The sequence below is a fragment of the Salmo salar genome, chromosome 18, assembly GCF_965601325.2.
Source record: "Salmo salar chromosome 18, fSalSal1, whole genome shotgun sequence".
Lineage (NCBI taxonomy): Eukaryota > Metazoa > Chordata > Actinopteri > Salmoniformes > Salmonidae > Salmo > Salmo salar.
In genome coordinates, this window is record NC_138308.1 from 27025629 (window position 1) to 27040156 (window position 14528).

Below are 14528 nucleotides of genomic sequence, written 5' to 3' on the forward strand. Positions count from 1 at the left end.
AATATCTCATGGGCTCAAAAATGCTAAATATACAAATGTATAGTCGTGCTTCATTTTCCTTTCCTTATATTGACATGTGGGGGTGTTTGCAGAATGATTCTTCAGAGAGAGAACAGATGAACATTGTATCTCTCCTTGGCTAGTGTTTTACACCCTCTCTATAACATTATCACCGAGCTGCCACATCTGCAGAACTTTTCATTTATTTGGATTGCGAGCATCCACCACTTTCTGTGCATAAAACACCCCATGCTCACAGCCTGTGTGTAGGGTTACAGCTAATGTTGTAAGTAACAGACACGTCTTTGGCTACATGAAAATCAAATTAAAGTAATCCCAGAGAAGGTCATGTCGCAACCACCCCCTTCTCGCTCCCCCTCTCAAGTTTCCCCATTAACCTGTTGGGTCTAGGGGGCAGCATTTGCACGTCTGGATAAAAAAAATGTACCCGATTTAATCTGGTTACTAATCCTACCCAGTAACTAGAATATGCATATACTTATTATATATGGATAGAAAACACTCTAAAGTTTCCAAAACTGTTTGAATGGTGTCTGTGAGTATAACAGAACTCATTTGGCAGGCAAAACCCTGAGACATTTTCTGACAGGAAGTGGATACCTGATGTGTTGTATTGACTTTAAACCTATCCCATTGAAAAACACAGGGGTTTAGGAATATTTTGGCACTTCCTATTGCTTCCACTAGATGTCACCAGCCTTTACAAAGTGTTTTGAGTCTTCTGGAGGGAGATCTGACCGAACAAGAGCCATGGAACGGTGATGTCCCATTAGACACCTGGCGCGCTACTTCATGTTGGGTACCCTCGTTCCAATACGTTATAAAAGACTATGCATTCGTCCACCTTGAATATTATTCATGTTCTGGTTAAAAAAGGCCCTAATGATTTATGCTATACAACGTTTGACATGTTTGAACGAACGGAAATATATTTTTTCCCCTCGTTCATGACGAGAAGTCCGGCTGGCTTACATCATGTGCTAACGAGACGGAGATTTTTGGACATAAATGATGAGCTTTTTTGAACAAAACTACATTCGTTATGGACCTGTGATACCTGGAAGTGACATCTGATGAAGAGAATCAAAGGTAATGGATTATTTACATAGTATTTTCGATTTTAGATCTCCCCAACATGACGTCTAGTCTGTATCGCAACGCGTATTTTTCTGGGCACAGTGCTCAGATTATTGCAAAGTGTGATTTCCCAGTAAGGTTATTTTTAAATCTGGCAAGTTGATTGCGTTCAAAAGATGTAAATCTATAATTCTTTAAATGACAATATAATATTTTACCAATGTTTTCTAATTTTAATTATTTAATTTGTGACGCTGACTTGACTGCCGGTTATTGGAGGGAAACGATTTCCTCAACATCAATGCCATAGTAAAACGCTGTTTTTGGATATAAATATCAACTTGATAGAACTAAAAATGCATGCATTGTCTAACATAATGTCCTAGGAGTGTCATCTGATGGAGATTGTAAAAGGTTAGTGTATCATTTTAGCTGGTTTTATGGTTTTGGTGACCCTGTCTTTGACTTGACAAAACATTACACACAACTCTTGTAAATGTACTGTCCTAACATACTCTAAATTTATGCTTTCGCCGTAAAACCTTTTTGAAATCGTAAAACGTGGTTAGATTAAGGAGATGTTTATCTTTCAAATGGTGTAACATAGTTGTATTTTTGAAAAATTTGAATTTTGACATTTATTTGGATTCAAATTTGCCGCTCTTGAAATGCACCTGCTGTTGATGGAGTGCACCACGGGTGGCACGCTAGCGTCCCACCTAGCCCCAAGAGGTTAACAAAATGCAAAACTGAAAAGCCCCCAAAAATGTTCACAACAAATGACATTATCTCAAAGACACACATTGCCAATGCCTTGGAGTTCATACATATACTCAATACAAATATAAGCCACAGCTGAAATAAAAGACGCCAGAATCACAAGAAGCTTATTTCTCTCAAATGTTGTGCACAAATTTGTTTACATCCCTGTTAGTGAGCATTTTTCCTTTGCCAAGATAATCCATCCACCTGACAGGTGTGGCATATCAAGAAGATGATTAAACAGCATGATCAATACAGGTGCTCATTGTGCTGGGACAATAAAAGACCACTAAAATGTGCAGTTGTCACAATACACTGCCACAGATGTCTCAAGTTGAGGGAGCGTACAATTGGCATGCTGACTGCAGAAATGTCCAACAGAGCTGTTGCCAGAGAATTTAATGTTAATGTCTCTACTATAAGCCGCCTCCAAAGTCATTTTTGAGAATTTGTCAGTACGTCCAACCGGCCTCACAACCGCAGACCATGTGTAACCACGCCAGACCAGGACCTCCACATCAGGCTTCTTCACCTTCAGGATCGTCTGAGGGGGAGGGTGGGGGTGCTGTAATAAAGCCCTTTAGTGGGGAAAAACTCATTCTGATTGGCTGGGCCTGGCTCCCAAATGGGTGGGCCTATAAATCTTTGAAATAGTGGCATGTTGCGTTTATACCTCTGTTCATAAGTCCATAGCTCCTAGGCCTGGGGCCATGCACACATGGGCTCTTGGGCGTGCACACAATACAGAACTCACAAACTGCCTGGGGCCATGAGTGAATACACATGACTGAGTTTGAGTCTGAATGTGAAAAAACATGGATGAACTGTAGCTGTTATCAGTTGAGCAGTAGAGACAGATTTGTCTCCAGACCCCTGAGGTCCAGCCCAACTGACAAGTGTCTTCAATGACATTTTTAACCTCTCCCTGTCCGAATCTAATACCAACATGTTTTAAGCAGACCACCATAGTGCCTGTGCCCAAGAACACTAAGGTAACCTACCTAAATGACTACCGACCCGTAGCACTCACGTCTGTAGCCATGAAGTGCTTTGAAAGGCTGATCATGGCTCACAACACCATTATCCCAGAAACCCTAGACCCACTCCAATTTGCATACCACCCCAACAGATCCACAGATGATGCAATCTCTATTGCACTCCACACTGCACTTTCCCACCTGGACAAAAGGAACACCTATGTGAGAATGCTATTCATTGACTACAGCTCAGCATTCAACACCAGGGTGCCCTCAAAGCTCATTATTAAGCTAAGGACCCTGGGACTAAACACCTCCCACTGCAACTGGATCCGAGACTTCCTGACTTGCCGCCCCCAGGTGGTAAGGGTAGGTAACAACACATCCACCACACTGATCCTCAACACAGGGGCCCCTCAGGGGTGCGTGCTCAGTCCCCTCCTGTACTCCCTGTTCACTCATGATTGCACAGCCAGGCAGGACTCCAAAGCCATCATTAAGTTTGCCGATGACACAACAGTGGTAGGCCTGATCACCGACAACAACGAGACAGCCTATAGGGAGGAGGTCAGACACCTGGCCATATGGTGCCAGGACAACAACCTCTCCCTCAACGTGATCAAGACAAAGGAGATGATTGTGGACTACAGGAAAAAGAGGACCGAGCACGCCCCCATTCTCATTGACGGAGCTGCAGTGGAGCAGGTTGAGATCTTCAAGTTCCTTGGTGTCCACATCACCAACAAACTAACATGGTCCAAGCACACCAAGACAGTTGTGAAGAGGGCATGACAAAACCTATTCCCCCTCAGGAGACTGAAAACATTTGGCATGGGTCCTCAGGTAGTCAAACGGTTCTAAAGCTGCACCATCGAGAGCATCCTGACTGGTTGCATCACTGCCTGGTATGGCAACTGCTCAGCCCCGCAAGTCACTACAGAGGGTAGTGCGATCAGCCCAGTACATCACTGGGGCCAAGCTTCCTGCCATCCAGGACCTCTATACCAGGCGGTGTCAGAGGAAGGCCCTAAAAATTGTCAAAGACCCCAGCCACCCTAGTCATAGACTGTTCTCTCGCCAAGTCTAGGTTCAAGAGGCTTCTAAACAGCTTCTACCCCCAAGCCATAAGACTCCTGAACACCTAATCAAATGGCTACCCAGACTATTTGCATTACCCCCCACCCTACTGCTACTCTCTGTTGTTATCATCTATGCAGTCACTTTAATAACTCTACCTACATGTACATATTACCTCAACTAACCAGTACCCCCTTGTATATAGTCTCGTTATTGTTATTTTACTGCTGCTCTCTAATTACTTGTTACTTCTATTTCTTATCCGTATTTTTTTTAACTGCATTGTTGGTTAGGGGCTCGTAAGTAAGCATTTCACTGTAAGGTCTACACCTGTTGTATTCGGCGCATGTGACTAATACAATTTGATTTGAGTTGGTAAACACACTACCCCTGTCAAGTCAAACATCACACATTCCACAGACCAAGCCTCTCTGCACACTCCCACTGCCCACTAAAACACCAACACTCAGCCATCTCTACTTATCCACAACACCATATGCATGACTCCACACCATCCTTATACCAAAGAACCCATTAATCTCTCTCACACACACACACACACACACACACACACACACACACACACACACACACACGCACCTGTTTACCACTTCAACAGTGCTGCACAATCTCCCACTCCTAAACGGCTGTTTAGAATAGATGACACCATGGGTACAACTGTAGTAGTCAGACTGACCCCAGCTGAGGTCATTCCTGGATCTCAAAGTTTTCCGTGGTTGTACACAACGTGAGGCAAACCAGGATTAGCACTGGAGATATTTAACATGTCTCACACAGGTTCTGTGTACGGTAGAGTGTAAACAGAAAGGGGAAAACTTCATCTCTGTACTGAGAAGAAGAATGGTATGGTGGTGGTGGGAAATAAACTACTAGGTCTAACTGCTCTTGTCAAACTAAATGGATGCCAAAGACCTTGAGGTAAAGGACAGGAGAAGACACGGAGGTACAAGGAACAGAGGGATTGAGAGATCCACGTTTAACAATGAACTCCGATCCCTCCATTTATACAGACATGTCCACCAGAGACGAGAGAGAATCCATTCCTAAACTAAAAAACATAAAGAGAGAATTCCTAAACTAAAACATCCAATGGGGGGAATAAATAAAAAAATAAAAAAGAGCGAGAGAAAATACCTTTCCGGCTGAAACAGAGTTCTCTATATTTAGCCAGGGTTGTACCGTTGAGCAAACGCACCAGTTCTCTGTCGCACCGTTCCATTTCCTACCTGCTGCAGCTTTCCTGCACTTTCCGCCCCTGCCTCCTTTCCCCTCCCTGATGGGACATCAACCCACTTACAGCCTTGTGGATGAAAAGCCAGAGATGTTTCCACCAGGAAAGGTGACCCCAGCCTCCATGGCCATTCTCACACAGAGGAGCGCACTCAGCCTGGGCTGCACAGCTCAGCTGACCCGGGGTCCCAGAGATGGAGAGGCTACAGTGGGGCTATACAGGTCAGGCCTAACCCTCTAACGGGGAAACCAAACCCACTCACAGGTAAATTCTGTGTCGATTTTACTTGAAAGGAGCACTGTGACATTGGAGATGTATATAAACCTGTTTAAGACAACAAAAACAATTCCATGAAACAAAGTCTATTACAGGTTCCTGGACATCTTGTTCTTTTGATCTGTTTAATAAAGCAAAAACAAAAAGTTAAGAGCAAAGATCTAAAGGGGAATCGGCAGTTAAACAATAAAGGGTTCTACCCACCCAGGATTCGGTAAGCTGAGGGAAGGGCTGGAGAAATGGAACTCTCAAATTCATAGACAGAGCTATGAATGCAGGGACTGACCATCCATGATATCAAAACTATAGGGTTAGCCATGTTTTCAGGCTATATAGTGTTAATGTACATTTACTTTGTTTACAAACATTTGGAATAAAAAAAGTGTATATGTTGAGTTCTGATGGGGTACGACAGTTGACCTAAGCTTATGAAGCATTTATAAAGTTATATTCTTCAAGAATCAATGGGTACAAATAATTCATGTATACGTCTAAAAATGGATGAAGTAACTACAGATTGCCCCTTTAAAAAGGAACAGACCCAACCAAAAGGAGAATCTCATTCCCTGGATTGCAGAGAGAGGGGACAGAGAACAGGTTCCCACTGCAGGGCAGGCTGGCCTCATTCCTGAAAATAGACATCACCTGCCTGCTTATCTGCCACCAAGTTCAAGTACTCCTATAGGACAATGAGCATTCCTCAGTTCTACCAGAGAGCTAGAAAAATAAGTGTTCCTCCTTCAGTAAACAAAGACCCATCACTTCACAAGACAAGAAGCCTCTGTGACAGGTTAACAGGATTCCCCCGGGTGAAAATATATGAACACTACTCTGCACTAATAACTGATTACACGGGCGAGCTCGTTTTGAATGGCCCAGTGGCCCGGATGGGCGGAACATGACATTTTTTTTGCCATTCCATTCGTCCTTAATTGAAATTACCACCCACCCGGGGCCCCGGGCCATGCAAAAGGAACTTGTCCACATACTGGCTTGGTACATAGGTAGAAAACAACAGAGAGGATCGAGAGAATATATATATATATATATATATATATATATATATATCCACAGGGCCGTGGGGTGAGACAGGGATGCAGTTTGAGCCCCACCCTCTTCAACATATGTCAACGAATTGGTGAGGGCACTAGAACGGTGTGCAGCACCCAGCCTCACCCTACTAGAATCTGAAGTCAAATGTCTACTGTTTGTTGATGATCTGGTGCTTCTTTACCCAACCAACGAGGGCCTCAGCAGCACCTAGACATTCTGCACAGATTCTGTCAGACCTGGGCCCTGACAGTAAATCTCAGTAAAACAAAAATAATGGTATTCCAAAAAAGGTAAAGTTGCCAAGATCACAAATACAATACATTCCATCAAGATACTGTTGCCCATCCAGATCTGGCTGAAAATACTTGAATCAGTTATAGAACCCATTGCCCTTTATGGTTGTGAGGTCTGGAGTCCGCTCACCAACCAAGAATCCACAAAATGGGACAAACACCCAGTTGAGAAACTGCATGCAGAATTCTGCAAAAATATCCCCAGCGTACAAGTTAAAACACAAAATAATGCATGCAGAGCAGAATTAGGCCGATACATGCTAATTATCAAAATCCTGAAAAGAGCCGTTAAATTCTACAACCACTGAAAAGGAAGCGATTCCCAAACCTTCCATAACAAAGCCATCACCTACAGAGAGATGAACCTGGAGAAGAGTCCCCTAAACAAGCTGGTCCTGGGGCTCTGTTCACAAACAGAGTCCTAGGACAGCAACCCAATTAGATCCAACTAAATCACGAGAAAAAAATTAAGAATTACTTGACACATAGGAAAGAATTTACAAAAAAAACAGAGCAAACTAGAATGCTATTTGGCCCTAAACAGAAAGTACACAGTGACAGAATACCTGACCACTGTGACTGACCCAAAATTAAGGACAGCTTTGACTATGTGCAGACTCAGAGAGCATAGTCTTGCTATTGAGAAAGGCCGCCGTAGGCAGACCTGGCGCTCAAGAGAAGACAGGCTATGTGCACACTGCCCACAAAATGAGGTGGAAACTGAGCTGCACATCCTAACCTTCTGCCAAATGTATGACCATATTACAGACACATTTCCCTCAGATTACACAGATCCACAAAGAATTCGATAAACTCCCATATCTATTGGGTGAAATACCAGTGTGCTATCACAGCAGCGAGATTTGTGACCTGTTGCCACAAGAAAAGGGACACCAGAGAAGAACAAACACCATTGTAAATCAACCCATATTTATGTTTATTTATTTTCCCTTTTGTACTTTACCTATTTGCACATTGTTTCAACACTGTATATAGATAGCCATAACACAACATTTGAAATGTATCTATTCCTTTGGAACTTTTGAGAGTGTAATGTTTACTGTTTATTTTTTTTTGATAGTTTATTTCACTTTGGTTTCCCATGCCAATAAAACCCTTTGAATTGAAAACAAAATGGAGAGAGGACAAATGGAGAGATACATTCTTTAATCATTATGATCACAGTCACACTCACGCTAGAGCACAGCCAACCAGCACACAAACTACGGCCAAGGGCTCACCAGTAGGCTAATGGCCTGTGATGCCAGTCATCCTAAAAACTGAGCAGAGAACGTGGCTATGGACTTGTATGTGTCACGGTTTCTTCCTGAATGGCTGAATATATCCAATACTCTGAAAGGGCACGAGGGTTTGTGAAATGGTGTGGTAAATATTTACATTAATATTCAACAGCAGGAGGCCCGCTGACTCGAAATATACACTGAGTGTACAAAACAGCTTCCTAATATTGAGTTGCTCTCCCCTTTGTCCTCAGAACAGCCTCAATTCATCAGGGCATGGACTCTACAAAGTGTTCCACAGGGATGCTGGCCCATGTTGACTTCAATGTTTCGCACAGTTGTGTCAAGTTGGCTGGATGCCTTTTGGGTGGTGGACCATTCTTGATACACACGGGAAACTGTTGAGGGTGAAAAACCCAGCAGTGTTGCAGTTCTTCACACAAATCAGTGCGCCTGGTCCCTACTACCATACCCCGTTCAAAGGCACTTATACTAAGTTTGTGGACACCCCTTCAAATTAGTCGATTCCGCTATTTCAGCCACACCTGTTGCTGACAGGTGTATAAAATCGAGCACACGGCCATGCAATCTCCAGAGACAAACATTAGCAGTAGAATGTCCCATATTGACGAGCTCAGTGACCTTCAATGTGGCACCATCATAGGATGCCCTCTTCACCAACAAGTCAGTTCGTCAAATTTCTGCCCTGCTTGAGCTGTCTCGGTCAACTAGAAGTGCTATTATTGTGAAGAGAAAACATCAAAAAGCAACAACAGCTCAGCTGCGAAGTGGTAGGCCACACAAGCTCACAGAACAGGACCACCGAGTGCTGAAGCATGTAACGTGTAAAAATCGTCCGACCTCGGTTGCAACACTTACAGTTCCAAACTGCCTCTGGAAGCAACGTCAGCACAACGACTGTTTGTCGGGAGCTTCAAGCCTAAGATCAACATACGCAATGCCAAGTGCTGGCTGGAGTGGTGTAAAGCTCACCGCCATTGGACTACGGAGCAGTAGGAAACGCGTTCTCTAGAGTGATGATTCACCATCTGGCACTCCAACGGATGAATCTGGGAGTGGCAGATGCCATGAGAACGCTACCTGCCCCAATGCATTATGCCAACTTTAAAGTTTGGTGGAGGAGGAATAATGGTCTGGGGACGTTTTTCATGGTTCAGACTAGGCCCCTTAGTTCCAGTGAAGGGAAATATTAAAGCTACAGCATACAATTACATTCTAGACAATTCTGTGCTTCCAACTTTGTGGCAACAGTTTGTGAAGGCCCTTTCCTGTTTCAGCATGACAATGCCCCCGTGCTCAAAGCGAGGTCAATACAAAAATGGTTATGGGACTCCCAATCACGGCCGGTTGTGATACATCCTGGATTCGAACCAGGGTGTCTGTAGTGACGCCTCTAGCACCGAGATGCAGTGCCTTAGACATCTGCACCACTCGGGAGCCCAATCCATGTCTCAATTGTCTGATGGCTTAAAAATCCTTTCATTTGTCTCCTCCCCATCTATACTGATTGAAGTGGAAATAACAAATAACATCAATAAGGGATCATAGCTTTCACCTGGTCAGTCTGTCATGGAAAGAGCAGGTGTTCCTAATGTTTTGTGCATTGTGTAGACCCTGCAGCAGAGCAATGACTTACAACCAAACTCTCCTGCATCACGACTGTCAGTGACACTCGGGACAGCAAAGCCAATGCCCTGGATACCTCATAATCACAAGGCGTTCGTAACTATTTAAAAGGCCTCAAAGCCCACCTTGCTCAATATAGTGAAAACCCCGTTTGGCACAAACATGTGAAGACGTGAGGCAAATGGGGGATTTCGCCACCAAAGGGTCGTTTCAGCAGTTTGGATGTGATTTAAATTGTGCCAATGACATGACGTCACTAAATGTTTAACTCCCGGTAAACATTAAAGGGTAGCCTCGAGCCACATGTAGCAGAGAGCAGACTCCGATGTGACATAGGCCTACAGCGAGGGATACATGCATCTCCTATCTGATTACATAATAGCTTCAAGTTATACAGACGGTACCTAGATGTAATTCTTCCTCAATATCATTACGCACATCTAATACAATAAAGTCCAGAATTTTGCTTTGAATGTCGCATTTTATCAGTGTTTGGTTTGAAATCATCCTAGCAATGATTCTATAAACAAGGGCGGCCACGCCTGCATCTCTTCAAAGAGCAGTAGGCTGGCTCCTTGTGTATACCGTTATATACGTTCTCAAACCTCCATATTAACATGGCGCAATGTGTGACTGCGAACCAAGTACCCTACAGATTAGATGCTCTCTGAATGAATGGCCCTTTGAAAAACACAACGCCGCACAAATACATTATAAATCTGATAGTTCAAGCAAAAACAACTTCTACAGGGTCAAATATAAGCACATGCTTCGAAATCTGAGCAATGTGCATATAACAAGATCTGTTCGGTTCCACATCATTTTTGCAACAGTAACTGATCCTAACTAGATACAAAGAAACAATTCTTATTGCGGGGTAATCTGTTTAGAGAGGTCCGGAGCGTAGTCTCCATCACCGAGAAGAGCGCCAAGCCAATATCCTATCTCAATACAATAATTGCACAGACTTACCAATCAACAATTTCGCAATGAACTTCACTGAGGAGAAGCCTGCAAACAGCACGTAGCCAGACACTGGACGAGGAAAAACGCAGAATCCTGATGGAGTCCTCCTCACCACCTTTCTTACTGCAACAGCACCGCCAACTGCAGCACAATCTCGACAATGGGCGGAGACTTCGTCCGCAAGGTCTCACGCACCAAGTGGGTTCTGCGCAAGGCTACCTCGTCAGTGGTCGCGTTCCCCTGCTCAGAGGTTGCATGCATCAACCAATGGTTGAGTGACACGTCAACTACTGTGTCATTGACTGACAATTGCTATTACATATGATACTGTTAACTGATACTTAAAATACCTGTCCAGGCGTTGTAAGATCTTACAGACGTCAACAACGTCTGGGCAGAGGAGCGCGTCCAACATCTCCACATGCCTGATTTAGGGTAGTTACCAGACGTCTGACATTAAAAGTGGGACATTATTGCGGTCTATATCTCAATGCTGCCACTGTATAATATGCTGTGTCAGCATAGCTATTTAATTAATAAATGTAGGATTTTACATACATTTGCACTTGTATCAACCAGCTGAGCATTAATAAATTAAATCAGGACTGGTAAAAGCTCAAGCCAAAGAAAATCGTGTGTCCTAAACACATTGTAGACTGTAGACACATTGGAAATGCTTTGTGGAAATTCTTGGAAGATTCGATAGTGTCATCATAAAGTAAAGATTGTTTTATAGAGAGATGATACACTTACATTACATTTTCGCAGACGCTGGACTTACAGGAGCAATTATGGTTACATGCCTTGCTTAAGGGCAGATCAATAGATTTGTCACCTAGTCAGCTCGGGGATTTGAGCCAGCGACCTTTGCAGTTATTGACCCAAAGCTCTTACCAGCTAAGCTGTCTCCCCCAATTAAATATTGTGTTACTGTATATAACAACTGAAAAGCCAATACAGGCAGCCTAGAATACAGATTGAAACATTTAATAAATCAAAATATGTCTCTCGGGATTACCCTTTTTTTAATTCTCTATTCTCTATCAAAATAGAGAGAGACATTGAAGATAGAGAACGTATACCCATCATTTCAGTGAAATAAATAGTCACAGAGAGAACACTAAAATCCTAAAGAGTGAGGTACAGAGTGAGGTACAGAGTGAGGTACAGCACAGGAGGCCGCTGAGGGGAGGACGGCTCATAACAATGGCTGAAATGGAGTAAATGGAATGGCATCAAACTTCGATACCATTCCATTTATTCTGTTCCAGTCATTAAGATGAGCCCGTTCTCCCCAGTCAAGGTGTCACCAAATACTGTAAAGTCATGGACTGTCTCTCAGAGCCTGTTTAATAACAGAAAACACCATGTACACAAAGCAACTCCCTGAAAGTGTCACAATACGTTTTCAAGCTTCCCACCATACTTGTTTTGTATGTCACAAATATTGTAGAAAACTGTTGAAAATACAATAGTATAACAACTCAACAAATGAGTCCACTAAAAGAGTGTCAATCACCACATCCTCATCGGCAGACTCAGTAGCCTTGGTTTCTCAAATGATTGCCTCGCCTGGTTCACCAACTACTTCTCTGATAGAGTTCAATGTGTCAAATCGGAGGGCCTGTTGTCCGGGCCTCTGGCAGTCTCTATGGGGGTGCCACAGGGTTCAATTCTTGGGCCAACTCTTTTCTCTTTATACATCAATGATCTCGCTCTGATCCACCTCTACGCAGACGACACCATTCTGTATACTTCTGGCCCTTCTTTGTACACTGTGTTAACCACCCTCCAGACAAGCTTTAATGCCATACAACTCTCCTTCCGTGGCCTTCAACTGCTCTTAAATACAAGTAAAACTAAATGCATGCTCTTCAACCGATCGCTGCCTGCACCTGCCCGCCCGTCCAGCATCACTACTCTGGACGGTTCTGACTTAGAATATGTGGACAACTACAAATACCTAGGTGTCTGGTTAGACTGTAAACTCTCCTTCCAGACTCACATCAAACATCTCCAATACAAAGTTAAATCTAGAATTGGCTTCCTATTTCGCAACAAAGCATCCTTCACTCATGCTGCCAAACATACCCTCATAAAACTGACCATCCTACCGATCCTCGACTTCGGCGATGTCATTTACAAAATAGCCTCCAATACCCTACTCAATAAACTCGATGCAGTCTATCACAGTGCCATTCGTTTTGTCACCAAAGCCCCATATACTACCCACCACTGCGACCTGTACGCTCTCGTTGGCTGGCCCTCGCTTCATACTCGTTGCCAAACCCACTGGCTCCAGGTCATCTACAAGACCCTGCTAGGTAAAGTCCCCCTTTATCTCAGCTCACTGGTCACCATAGCAGCACCCACCTGTAGCACGCGCTCCAGCAGGTATATCTCTCTGGTCACCCCCAAAGCCAATTCCTCCTTTGGCCATCTCTCCTTCCAGTTCTCTGCTGCCAATGACTGGAACGAACTACAGAAATCTCTGAAACTGGAAACACTTATCTCCCTCACTAGCTTTAAGCACCAACTGTCAGAGCAGCTCACAGATCACTGCACCTGTACATAGCCCATCTATAATTTAGCCCAAACAACTACCTCTTCCCCTACTGTATTTATTTATTTATTTCGCTCCTTTGTACCCCATTATTTCTATTTCTACTTTGCACTTTCTTCCACTACAAATCTACCATTCCAGTGTTTTACTTGCTATATTGTATTTACTTTGCCACCATGGCTTTTTTGCCTTTACCTCCCTTATCTCACCTCATTTGCTCACATTGTATCTAGACTTATTTTTCTACTGTATTATTGACTGTATGTTTGTTTTACTCCATGTGTAACTCTGTGTTGTTGTATGTGTCGAACTGCTTTGCTATATCTTGGCCAGGTCGCAATTGTAAATGACAACTTGTTCTCAACTTGCCTACCTGGTTAAATAAAGGTGAAATATATATATATTTTTAAAAGAGTACTCTGTAGCTTCCCAAGTGGTGTAGCGGTCTAAGGCACTGCATCGCAGTGCTTGAGGCGTCACTATAGACCTGGGTTTGATCCCAGGCTGTGTCACAACCAGCTGTGACCAGGCGGCACACAACTGGTCCAGCGTTGTCCGGGTTAGGGGAAGGTTTGGCCAGAGGGCTTTACTTGGCTCATCGTGCTCTAGCGACTCCTTGTGGTGGGCTGGGTGACTGTGGGCTGACTTTTATCATCAGTTGAACGATGTTTCCTCGGACACATTGGTGCTTCTGGGTTAAGCGGGTGGATGTTAAGGGGTGTGGTTTGGCAGGTCATGTTTCGGGGGATGCATGACATCACTTTTGCCTCTCCCGAGCCTGTTGGGGAGTAGCATCGATGAGACAAGATCATAATTGGATATCATGAAAAAGGGGGTAAAAAATAAAAAAAGAGTACTCCTTTTGTAGCCCAGCACTGGTTGAATCAACATTATTTCCATGTTATTTCAATTAAATGACGTTGAAATGTCGTCTGTGCCTGGTGGGAGGCATTGTTAGAGCAGGAGAGTCGTGTGTTTGTTCATGCCCAGTGCTATGGGGCATAGCTCTGGACAGAGGTTCAGGACCATGGCAATCTGGTTTAAGACACAATTTTCACATTTTCTGGTTCACATCTCTGGTTCTGATAAGCAGGCTCCGCTTCCAACATCTGGAGTTGAGAGAATGAGACAAGCTCGGTTCAGAACATCCCATTTCCTCCCATGGGGCGTGCGTGCTTGTGTGCGCACTGAAGGGTCTGAACAGACAAGGCCAACCTCTTCATATGTAGTGAATTATATGGAGTCTTAAGGCGCCTTCCCTTCTCATTAGTAACTTATTCAGACATTGTCATGCTCATAGTTTTGTCTAAAGTATTTTCACAG

At 43.7% G+C, this 14528-nt stretch overlaps 1 protein-coding gene across 1 annotated transcript in view; it reads right to left on the bottom strand.

Annotated features, from left to right (window-relative positions):
- Positions 1-10842, bottom strand: part of LOC100380625 (spectrin beta chain, non-erythrocytic 1) — a 134618-nt gene extending 123776 nt beyond the window's left edge. The window contains exon 1 of the mRNA XM_014154853.3: positions 10649-10842. The gene's annotated coding sequence lies outside the window, so the exon portion shown is untranslated. The remainder of the gene's footprint in view (positions 1-10648) is intronic.
- Positions 10843-14528: the final 3686 nt, after the last annotated feature.